This window comes from Bubalus bubalis, chromosome 2 (genome assembly GCF_019923935.1).
Source record: "Bubalus bubalis isolate 160015118507 breed Murrah chromosome 2, NDDB_SH_1, whole genome shotgun sequence".
In the NCBI taxonomy this organism is placed as follows: Eukaryota; Metazoa; Chordata; class Mammalia; order Artiodactyla; family Bovidae; genus Bubalus; species Bubalus bubalis.
Window position 1 is genome coordinate 58,523,761 of NC_059158.1, and position 11,708 is coordinate 58,535,468.

The window sequence follows — 11,708 nt, forward strand, 5'->3', positions numbered from 1 at the left end:
CCTATGAAAAATGACAAAATCAACGGAGTGTGCTAAGTAGTAATAATATCTGACAGAACAGTCATTTAATAAGTTTCAACAATAATTGATAGTTCTAGGTTAAGGCATAACTGAAATAATGTAAGTAGAAATCACATCATACTGCTCTTTAAAATCTTTTGAACCAAAGACAGGTTCTTTTGGGGAAGGAAAATAGATTGTTAGTATTGTATCCACAAAGTGGCACAATTAAAGTAAAACCATAAAAGGATATTTAAAAACCTTTCTAGTGAAAACTATGAAATGATATCTGTGTTGCAAGACACTCCTGATGATGTTGAAGATCATGGACACAGTCAGCATGTGGTGAGGTACCAAGATTTTGAGCTTTCCATCTTCCCATAAATGTTTTGTGTTTTCCTTTTAGGCAAGGGGACTAAATGATACAATTATCACTTGGGGATGTACATAGGGCTTAAAAAATTCCCTCATCTGTATAATGTTACTATTAGATGCTAATGGCAAGAAAAATACAAAGTTGTTAAGAAGAAGAAGCTTGAGAGTGAAAATGTAAACATCTATATTCGCTCAGTTGTGTCCAACTCTTTGCAACCCTGTGGACAGTAGCACGCCAGGCCCCTCTGTCTGTGGGATTTCCCAGGCAAGAATATTGGAGTGGGTTGCCATTTCATTCTCCAGGGGAAATTCCTGACGCAGAGATCGAACCTGGGTTTCCTGAATTGCAGGCCGATTCTTTACTGTCTGAGCCACCAGGGAAGCGAAAATGCCTGGGTTTAAATCCAATCCCTACCACTTCTCAGCTGGAAGACTTTGGTCAATTTGTTCATGTGCCTAAGATTGAATTTCCTCAACTACTAAAAGGGGCAAGAATAATATTACAATAAAGTTCTTTGCACAATATTTTTCAGACGTTAAAATCAGAATAAATGTTAGCTATTAGTAACAGTACAAAATTGTCATATTTAATAATATCCTCATATTCATAATTTATTTTTTAAAATACTTAACATTTTTATCCTAGCTAGAATATGAGTCGGTTACCAAAATATAAGGAGTTTTATAAACATGAATTTGTCTCCATAATAGACAAATAACTTTAGAAATCAAACTGTAATAAACAAACTACATTATGAAACACTTTAAAATTAGAAACTAGATCTCTAAATATTAAAACATTTGGGCATGGGAAGAAGAAATTAACTAAGAAATTCTATAATTGTAAGTAACAGCTGCACAGTCAATACTTAATCACTATATTGTGAGACAGCTCAGTAGTGGAAGACAGGATTAACATATTGCTTTAAAACATTCCATTACTTTCTGCATCTGTTTACTGATAATAAAAGACACAGCTGTTCTAAACGAAACACACTAACAGGTGTAAAGTGCCAATTTGGCATTTTACATAAAAGTTACTCATTATTTCCTTTTGGAATACTCTAAAATTATACTCTAAGCATAGCTACCAATAACTTAAAGAATTTTTATACCAACTTGGATTATTCTGGTCATTGAGGAAAAGATACGCTTCTTTCTCCATGAATTCAAGATTATTTTTAAACAGTACACATCCTGAACTAATTATAATTACCCCAGATGTTTTCCATAAAAGTGGTCACACATCTGAATTGGGTTTCGTTAGCAACTGTTCTATATCAAATTTACGGCAAACAGCATCAAAATTATGAAGAAAGGCTGTATCGGATTCACTAGGTTTAAGCTACAAATGATAATGAAGCTTGAGCTTATAATTTATTTTGACAAGTACTCTAGCTAATCTGCAGCCATATATATTTAATCCAAGGCCACCATGAGGAAATTCAGTATTGTTTATAATAAATTCTCCATAATCACATAAAACATGTGAAAAGTAACCAAAATTTATGAATACTATAAAGGTAACTATAATTTTGCAATGCTGTTTTTAAATACCACAACCAACTTAAAATGTCCTAAGTAAAAGAGCCAACCCCATTCTAATAACTCAAATACCTTTGATAACTAATTTTTAAATTTTAAACAGTGAAATTTTAATTATAAAATCAATGTCAATGATTAACATACTGGTGATTAGAAAGAAAGAACACTGTGTAATATTTTAATTTGGCTATTATATTTAATATACAAAACTCAGAGAGGAAAAGTTAAGGAAGAATGTCAAAGGAGTCCAAAGTGTTCCAGTCGCTTTCTTTTCTTTACTAAAATAAAGACATTTGTCAAATTAGCTTTAGAAGAAGAAGTTTGAAAAAGAGCCCTTGAGAATATGTCTATATTTTGAGATATACATCTGAGGAAAAACCTACAAAATATATACATTATATTTAAGATTTTACAAATCATTAAGCTCTTTCTCCAATAGTTCCTTTTCTTTGTTGGCCTCAGTTCAGTTCAGTTTGTATAATTTTAAATTCAAATAAAACACTCTACAGCTTCGCAGTAAAGTAACCTCAGCCAGGTCATTTGGTCATAACAGTTTTTCTGGTCCTTCTGGAAACAAATTATGATCAATGAAAATACTATTAATTTGCTGTTTAACTTCTGAAAAAAAAAAGAAGCAATTTTTTACAACAAAAGAAAGAAGAAAAACATTAGTTTTATTGTGGAATCTAATAAAGCTAAACTCTGCCTATGATGTGGTAAAATGATGACATGTTACCTTAGAAAGACACCATGAGATGTTCTGATTTGTAAAATAAATCAAAGTATATAGTCAGTAATCCAAATCATGATACAGAAATTCATGTGTTGTTTATATAGACTTCATAAGGTCCTTAGTTTTCATAACAAGAAGACAGCCCACAGAATGAGAGAAAATATTTGCAAATGAAGTGGTGGAAACAGCTCATGCAGCTCTGTATCAAAAAAACAAACAGCCCAATCAAACAATGAGCCGAAGATCTCAATAGACATTTCTCCAAAGAAGACATACATTTTTAGATGGCTACAAAGCACATGAAAAGATGCTCAACATCACTAATTATTAGAGAAACGCAAATGAAGGACCACAATGAAGGACTTTCCTGGTGGTACAGTGGATATGAATCTGCCTGCCAATGCAGGGGTCTCAGGGTTTGATCCTTGGTCTGGGAAGATTCCACGAGCCCTGGAGCAACTAAGCTGATGAACCACAGCTACTGAGCCCGTGCTCTAGAGCCCGCGAACTACAACTACTGAGCCTACAATCTCTAGAGCCTGCACACTGCAACAGCGGAGCCTGAACTCCACAACAAGAGAAGCCATTGCAAGGAGAAGCCTGTGCACCACGATGAAGGGATGCCTCTGTTTGCCACAACTAGAGAAAGCCTGCAAGCAGCAGCAATGTCTCAGTGCAACCGAAACTAAGGTAAAAATAAAATAGATAAATAAATTAAAAAAAAAAACCTACAACCAGGCATTTCCTTCACACTGGTCAGAATGGCCAACATCTAAAGATCTACAAACAATAAATGCTAGAGAAGGCTGGAGAAAAGGGAACCCTCTTATATCATTGGTGGGAACGTAAATTGGTACAGCTACTATGGAGAACAGTATGAAGGTTCCTTAAAAAACTAAAAATAGAGCTACTACATGATCCAGCAATTCCACTCCTGGGCATAAACCTAGAGAATACCATAATTCAAAAAGATACATGTACCCCAATGTTCCCTGCTATACTATTTACAATAGCCAGAACATGGAAGCAACCTAGATGCATACCAATGGAGGAATGAATAAAGATGTGGTACATATATACAACAGAATATTACTCAGCCACGGAAATGAGTAAGATAATGCCATTTGGAACAACAGGGATAGACTGAGAGATTATCATACAAAGTCAGACAAATATCATATGATATCACTTAAATGTGGAATCTTTAAAAAATGGTACAAATGAACTCATTCACAAAACAGAGCTACAATGTAAATAAAGAATCTTATGCTTATGGTGGGGGTGGAAAGAGGGGGAGGGATAAATTGGGAGATTGGGATTGACATATGCTGCTGCTGCTGAGTCGCTTCAGTCGTATCCAACTCTGTGTGGCACCATAGACGGCAGCCCACCAGGCTCCTCCGTCCCTGGGATTCTCCAGGCAAGAACACTGAAGTGGGTTGCCATTTCCTTCTCCAATGCATGAAAGTGAAAAGTGAAAGTGAAGTCACTCAGTCATGTCCAACCCTTAGCTACCCCATGGACCACAGCCTACCAGGCTTCTCCGTCCATGGGATTTTCCAGGCAAGAGTACTGGAGTGGGGTGCCATTGCCTTCTCCAGGGATTGACATATACATACTATTATATATAAAATAGATAAATAATAAGGGCCTGCTGTATAGCACAGGGAACACTACTCAAAATTCTGTAATGACCTACGTGGGATGTGAAAGAGTGAAAGTTGCTTAGTTGTGTCCAACTCTTTGGGACCCCATGGACTTCTCCAGGCCAGAATACTGGAGTGGGTAAGCTGTTCCCTTCTCCAGGGGATCTTCCCAACTCAGGGATTGAACCCAGGTCTCCCACATTGCAGGCAATTCTTTACCAGCTGAGCCACCAGGGAAGTCTAAGAATTCTGGAGTGGGTAGCCTATCTCTTCTCCAGTGGATCTTCCAGACCCAGGAATTGAACCAGGGTCTCCTGCATTACAGGCAGACTCTCTACCAACTGAGCTATCAGGGAAGCCCAACCTATATGCGAAAAGAATCTAAAAAGGAATGTTATATGTATATATATAACTCATTCACTTTGCAGTGTAGCAGAAACTAACACAACATTATAAATCAACTATACTCCAATGTGTGCCTGTGTGCCTGCTAAGTTGCTTCAGTCATGTCCATTCTTGTGACCCTGTGGACGGTAGCATGCCAGGCTCCTCTGTCCATGGGATTCTCCAGACAAGAACACTGAAGTGGGTTTCCATGCCCTCCTCTAGGGGATCTTCTCGACCCAGGGATTGAACCTGTATCTCTTACCATCTCCTGCATTGGCAGGCGGGTTCTTTTTTACGAGCGCCATCTGGAAAACCCACAGTCCAATATTTTTTGGAAAAAAATAAAAAGAATAAACAGAACATGAGTGAGCTGTGGGATAACTTCAAGTGAAAATACATGTAACTGGATTCTTTGAAAGGGGGAGAAATGGACAAAAATAATTTGAAGAAATAATGACTAAAATTTTTCCAAATTCAGTAAAAACTTTAAATCAATAAATACAAGTTCAATAAACCCCAAGTGCAAACAATATGAAGAAAACAAAACAAAAAACAAACCAAAAACTCACTGCTCTAAAGCAATTGATTCAATTCAAGGAAAAATAAGACAAATAGGCAACCAAGAAGGACAAAATGACTTGTCAGTTGATTGAAGATAGCAGGAATGACAGTTTAATGCCTTTAATGAACCAGCCTTTAAAGAAACTAGAGAATGGTTATTTCTAATGACTAAAATAAAATAACTTTAAAAAACCACATTGTATAATAGTCAAATTTCTAGATTAAACTAAATTTAGTCAAATTTCTACATATTTCTACTCGACTCTTTCTTGTATGTATGAGTATGGTCAGAATCATGAGATATTTGCATAGAGTTTTACTTAAGTAACCACTGCAATCCATCTAACAAACAGGAAACCATTACAGCTATGGCTTGACGTTAAGAGATCAATACATTCTCTAAAGTCTTTTTCATAATTCAATAATCTTGTTGCAGGTATCTTCTACTTCAATCTCAAAAACAGATATATTTCCTCCAAAACTAGAAACAATATATAATTATAACCATATGTACAAATGGGTTTTAATAAAGTGATGTGTTAAGACTAACAAAGCTCAGCTGTCTTGTAAAACTTCAAAAATTGCAAAGTATTGACTGTTATTTCCTACAAACACAATGTGGTTATTCAGCTGTGGATTAATTTAAAAATCTAAGTGGTGTGCTTTCCTTCCACCTTATGTAACATTTCCTCAAGAGTTCTTCTTCCCATACATTTTCTAGTTTCATGATTCAAATAAAAGGTTTCATTAATATGTAAATCCATACACAGTATTTCATAGGGAATTTTATTTAGAAAAGGTATATTAGAAGCTTAACTTAAATTCATGGAATGAATGTTACCTCTCCTTTACTTGAGATGCTGCTGCTATTGCTAACTCACTTCAGTCGTGTCCAACTCTGAGCGACCCCATAGACAGAAGCCCACCAGGCTCCCCCGTCCCTGGGATTCTCCAGGCAAGAACACTGGAGTGGGTTGCCATTTCCTTCTCCAATGTATGAAAGTGAAAAGTGAAAGGGAAGTTGCTCGGTCGTGTCCGACTCTTAGCGACCCCATGGACTACAGCCTACCAGGCTCCTCCATCCATGGGATTTTCCAGGCAAGAGTACTGGAGTGGGATGCCATTGCCTTCTCCGACTTGAGATGCTAATAGTGCTTAAAAAGGAAATAGATATGGAGGTATGCTTATATCAGATAACATCCAATTTCTAGTGAAAAGAACAAATTACATAGTGCTTAAAAAGGAAATAGATATGGAGGTATGCTTACATCGATAACATCCAATTTCTAGTGAAAAGAACAAATTACAAAATAGTGCTTATAAAATCTTTTAAAAAGTTACATATGTTATGTATCACCCTGTCTTATATCCAAAAATAAAAGTTGTGCCCTTGTTTTCACTGAGAACTTAAATATATAAGTTTTATTGCCACCATATTTACAATTCATTTCTGATTCCAGTTTTAAATAGTGATTAACAGTAAAGAAAACCTGGCCATGCTTCAATTTTTACAATAAAGCAAGATAATCATAACTATGGCAATGTATTACTAATGCATATTAACCCAAAGAAATTTCTATTTTATGTAGTAAATAAGTGAATTTTAAAGAATTCAAATTTTATTGTCAGAATAGATCTAAAAATCAGCTATTGAAAATCAAAAGGAATTTTCACAGTGTTCTACAACTGTAGTTTTTTCAGGTTTTAGAAAAACAAGGAAAAATTTAAACTCAAATGTCATATATTACAGACTGGAAGATCATCAATGCATTATCTGGGGTGTTAAAGAGGAGGGTAGAGAGAGAAAGATGAGAGTGGTAATCAGGAGATTGAAAGAAAACAAATACAGACCTGGAGATACGCTTTTTTTTTTTTTATCATCTCTGCAAACATTCCAAATTCTTATGACAGTATAGTTGATTAGAAAAGTATAATTTGGTATGAAGTTGTTGGTTTAAATTCAAATTGGCTTTCCCAGGTCCACTTTCAGGAGAATACTCAAGTAAGTATATTACTGTAAATCAAGACTTTTGTCATACTATAAAGCCAAAATGTTAAGAACTGTAAGAAATACACTGCATCCAATGCTGATTAAGGCTGCAAATGTTATTGCTAACCTTGTTAAATTAGTTACTAAAAAACATTCTCTTATTTTCAGACATTTCTTATATAAAAAGTAGATGTTATTAATTAACATGGCTCATAAGCAAAAAGTACTTTCAATGTTTGTTCTAAAGTAACTGAAATATATTTCATTTGCATATTAATTTATTTGACAAAGTATCATAATTCAAATAAACAACTGCCCTATCCATTTCAAATGATAAATTCTTGAATCAATAAAATTTGGACCATAAGGCTAAATTCAGAATATGCCCAATTTCAGAATATATACACAGGAAGCTAATCCAAAAACAGAGCTAAAGTAAAACATATATTCTAGATATTTGACCTGTGTTACAGAAACCATTTTTATACTGAAAAATACCTTCAGTTCAGTTCAGTCACTCAGTCATGTCTGACTCTTTGCAACCCCATGAATCACAGCATGCCAGGCCTACCTGTCCATCACCAGCTCCCGGAGTTCACACAGACTCACGTCCATTGAGTCAGTGATGCCATCCAGCCATCTCATCCTCTGTCGTCCCCTTCTCCTCCTGCTCCCAATCCCTCCCAGCATCAGAGTCTTTTCCAATGAGTCAACTCTTCGCATGAGGTGGCCAAAGTACTGGAGTTTCAGCTTTAGCATCATTCCTTCCAAAGAAATCCCAGGGATGATCTCCTTCAGAATGTACTGGTTGGATCTCCTTGCAGTCCAAGGGACTCTCAAGAGTCTTCTTCAACACCACAGTTCAAAAGCATCAATTCTTCGGTGCTCAGCCTTCTTCACAGTCCAACTCTCACATCCATACAGGACCACTGGAAAAACCATAGCCTTGACTAGATGGACCTTTGTGGCAAAGTAATGTCTCTGCTTTTGAATATGCTATCTAGGTTGGTCATAACTTTCCTTCCAAGGAGTAAGCGTCTTTTAATTTCATGGCTGCAGTCGCGAAAAATACCTTAACAAATTCTAAATGTAAAATTATTATAATTATCACTACTGAAATCAGTATTTATTCATAAAGAGTTTGAGATGCATGGAAAACATAGTTAATTAACCATTAATAAAATACCAATTCAAATTTTTGTATATAAATACTATAGCTTACCATGTTAGTGTTGACTTCTTTGCTGAAAAATAAAAGATAATTCAGAAATCAAATGATGTTAAAACGTTATCAGGACATGGGTTCATCTTTTAAAAAGCTTGGGAGAAAAAAAATCAATATTGACACACATAATCTAAGCTATTCCTTATGATACCTACCATTATTGAGCATGAACTATATGTGAAATACTATCTATAACTCTGCACATGGATTATTTGTGATCTTTAAATCATTCCTACAAACTGGAATTTTTCAAATTTTATAAATAAGGTGGCCATGTGATTTACTGACAAAAGTGCTACATTTCTGAGAATAAAGGCAGTGAGCATTATAACAATCATGCTAGGAGGACAGGTTATAAATCATGATTGTTGTAGGAAAAGTATGGTACATAATCACTATACAAATCAAGAAACTGCCTCAGAGAGGTGTATTTTAAAACTTAGTTTGAAACACAGTATAAGAGAGGATTCTAAGTTTTTTGTACAAATTGATAAGGTAATGCATGAGTATGGTTCTGAATAATTATACAGTAATAACCATTACACTTCTCCAATGATTTATAGCACTTGCTTTTTACATTCTCACAGGTTAAATATGAGTCACCTATTTGATTACATTGATACCTGATTAATCTTATGTTACTAACACACTGTTTAATGTACTGAAACCATATAATTATTACCTGGCCCCACCACTTCTTCTATACCTGCTATTGTTGCTTATTTGTTTTTCCAGATTAAAGTTTAAATCTAGATAATCGAACTAGATAATCAAAACAAGATGGAGGAAATAAAACTTCAAAGAGAAGAAAAAAGTTTTTAGAAACAAAAACAGAAACTGACAAAATGTTGGTTAATTTAACAACTAACATGACACTAAGCTGTGGGTTAAAACACTGGAATAAATTTTCAGTAACTGTAGTAGGAAACTGCTTTGGACATTCTGTGGGTTAAACTAAATTTGTCTTAATCAGGGAGAAAAAAGATGATTATTACCTTTGCTAAAAAAAATGTATATTCAAGAATTTATTTTAAACATTTAAACATAACCATTAAAAACAAACAATTACCACCAAACAAAAATCAGGAATATAAACTACTACTTCCAAGCCAGGGGAGATTTAAAAGGGAAATTAATTTTATTATTTCCAAACAGAAAGCATTAATAGGAGGAAAGACAGACACAGACACATTAGTTTGATAAACAAAAAGCACAAAATAAGATAACAGCAGTATGTCCAAGTAGATCAGTAACCACAATACATGTAACTATTTAAATTACTCCACTACCAAACAATATCATATTGTCAAGGAGATGAATAAAGCTGTATACCCAATACTGCTAAAGGGCTAGAGGCAGAAAAGTCATGCTGCCACTTGATTTCAATCTTCTACATAAAAAAGGATGATGATCTAGTATAAAGTAGTATGGACTGTCTTTTAAATATTCTCTCCCCAATCCCCTCGCCAAAATACTATCACCCATATTGAACAATAAGATCTCCTAGCCTTTGGGTTTCTAAAATGCTAGTAAGCCGGCTTACCCTCCAGGAATGAGATTAAAATATTCTTCCCTTAGGAATATGACCAGCCCAAAGAAAAGGCCTAAAGATAATCCTTATATTCTGGTTTCTCCAAAGCAGCAGTCAGACAGACATAACTTTTCCACAAAGCTTTCAATAAACAAGCCCCACTCAGCGAGCTATTTAATGCCACTTACTCAATATAAGAAGGCAGCCAAGATCACACATCTGAGAAAACTCACTAACATAAAAGAGTGATGGGGAAAAACTGAAAGAACAACTTGTAGGGAACAAAGGGATATGAAGCCTTCAAGAGAACTAACATTTCCCATGGAGAAAAAGGATCAGTGGTACAATCCCTTAAAATGTGGGTGTATCTAACAATATTTTAAATGCTTTTACCCTTTGACCTAGAGGTCTTATATCCAGAATCTATCCTGAAAATGCATCTCCATTAGTTAAAAAAATATGCACAAGGTTATTCATTGTGTCATTAGTTGTAATAAAGACCAGAACAACACAAATAATGATATCAGAGTACTAGCTGAACAGACTGTAAAATACACATATGACACAGCCATAAAAGAAGTGAGGAAGCTCTTTATGTATTGATTCAGAGCACTCTTCCAGATAAATTGCTATATGAAAAAGAGCAAGGTGTAGAACAATGAATTAGGAAAATTATAACCAAGAAAGCAGGGAGAAGCTATATATATGCAGGTATGTATGTGAGCATGTTTTCTTTTTAAGCTTTCTCTTTATTATTTTTTTTTTATCAGTTCAGTTGCTCAGTCATGTCCAACTTTGCAACCCCATGGATTGCAGCACGCCAGGCTTCTCTGTCCATCACCAACTCCGGGAGTTTACTCAAACTCATGACCATTGAGTTGGTGATGCCATCTAACTATTTCATCCTCTGTTGTCCCCTTCTCCTGCTACCTTCAATCTTTCCCAGTATAAGGGTCTTTCCAAGTGAGTCAGTTCTTTGCATCAGGTCGCCAAAGTATTGGAGTTTCAGCTTCAGCATCAGTCCCTCCAATGGATATTCAGGACTGATTTCCTTTAGGATTGAGACTGGTTGGATCTTGCAGTCATAGGGACTCTCAAAAAGTCTTCTCCAATGCCACAGTTCAAAAGCATCAATTCTTCAATGCTCAGCTTTCTTTATAGTCCAACTCTCACATCCATACATGACTACTGGAAAAACCACAGCTTTGATTAGACAGACCTTAGTCAATGAAGTAATGTCTCTGATTTTTAATATGCTGTCTAGATTGGTCATTGCTTTTCTTCCAAGGAGCACGTGTCTTTTCATTTCATGGCTGCAGTCACCATCTGCAGTGATTTTTTGGAGCCCAAGAAAATAAAATCTGTCACTGTTTCCCCATCTATTTGCCATGAACTGTTAGGACCAAATGTCGTGACCTTAGTTTTATGAGTGTTGACCTTTAAGCCAACTTTTTCACTCTCCTCTTTCACTTTCATCAAGAAGCTCTTTAGTTCTTCTTTGCTTTTGGCCATAAGGGAGGTGTCATCTGTGTATCTGAGGTTATTGATATTTCTTCCAGCAATCTTGATTCCAGCTTGTGCTTCTTCCAGCCCAGCATTTTGCATGATGTACTCTGAATATAGTTTAAATAAGCAGGGTGACAATATACAGCCTTGATGTACTCCTTTCCTGATATGGAACAGTCTGTTGTTCCATGTTCAGTTCTAACTGTTGC

General features: G+C 35.5%; 1 non-coding gene across 1 annotated transcript; it reads right to left on the minus strand.

The window, feature by feature from the left end:
• Positions 1–4,582: 4,582 nt before the first annotated feature.
• TRNAY-GUA lies at positions 4,583–4,655 on the minus strand. Its single transcript has one exon. It is a non-coding gene; the product is annotated as a tRNA-Tyr (tRNA).
• Positions 4,656–11,708: the final 7,053 nt, after the last annotated feature.